The following is a 1077-nucleotide window of genomic DNA, read 5'->3' on the forward strand; positions in this document are numbered from 1 at the left end:
AGAGTTTGAGAATCTCAAATAATTAATAAACTGAAATAATATGTTACATTCTTTAAATAAAGAAGATAAACTATTAATAAACTTTAAGTATGATACATTACCTTTCGTTGCTTGCGACATGAAACTCTTGATCTGCTTCTGATCTGTTCATGAGACTGCAAGAGCAGGAGCAAGAGAAGACCATAGAATATTACAATTATAAATAGGAGATTATACTATTCTCTCGGACCCAGATCTCACTCACTCTACTCTCGTTATCGTAAGCACTCATTGTTTCGGGAGCGGTGCACTTGGACACGGTGCATTTGGACACAGCCAATCACAGCACCGTGTGATTAAAGACATTTGTAGGGTCTCTTGGAACAGCGACTTGTGATTAGACTGCCGGGGGTACAGACTCCCCTCTTAGAAACCGGGGGACGGGTTTTTGCAGCGCCACCTTAGTACGTACCGGACCGGTGGAACTAAAATAGGTCACGTGATGCGGAGTGGGGATACGCACTATATTGAAATCCAGTACACACATACATATATATATATATATATATATATATATATATATATATATATATATATATATATATATTGAGCGTGTAATAAGTAATTTCGTATTTTTTTGGTAAAATAAAACAATACTTGTATGTTGTTATAATTTCGTGTATACGAGCAGTGTATAGCAGTGTAAGCAGTGTATACGAGAGATGGCAAATCATATTGAGTTGTTCAAAAAGTCATTGCATTTTATTCCGGTGATTTTCAAGAGCGTTTATTTTATACACAAAGAATTGACATGAATGCTGAACGGAAAGACTTTTCGAACAACTTAATAGATCAATATACATTGTTTCGTGAAATTATAATGATATAAAAATTCAATTGTTCCATTTTACCTGAAAAATAAGAAATTACTTATTATTCAACTGAATATATATATATTTTTTTTCTTTTGTGGTATGTATATGTGTGTGTGTGGTTCGCAAATCTTATTGAAATGAACTGTATACAATTTTTGTTATATAAATATGTGGATATATATTATAAATATAGTTTGTACATATTTTTGTTTTATAAACGTGT

This window comes from Odontomachus brunneus, unplaced genomic scaffold (assembly GCF_010583005.1).
Source record: "Odontomachus brunneus isolate Ranch 3 - 2012 unplaced genomic scaffold, Obru_v1 Obru_scaffold_197, whole genome shotgun sequence".
Lineage (NCBI taxonomy): Eukaryota > Metazoa > Arthropoda > Insecta > Hymenoptera > Formicidae > Odontomachus > Odontomachus brunneus.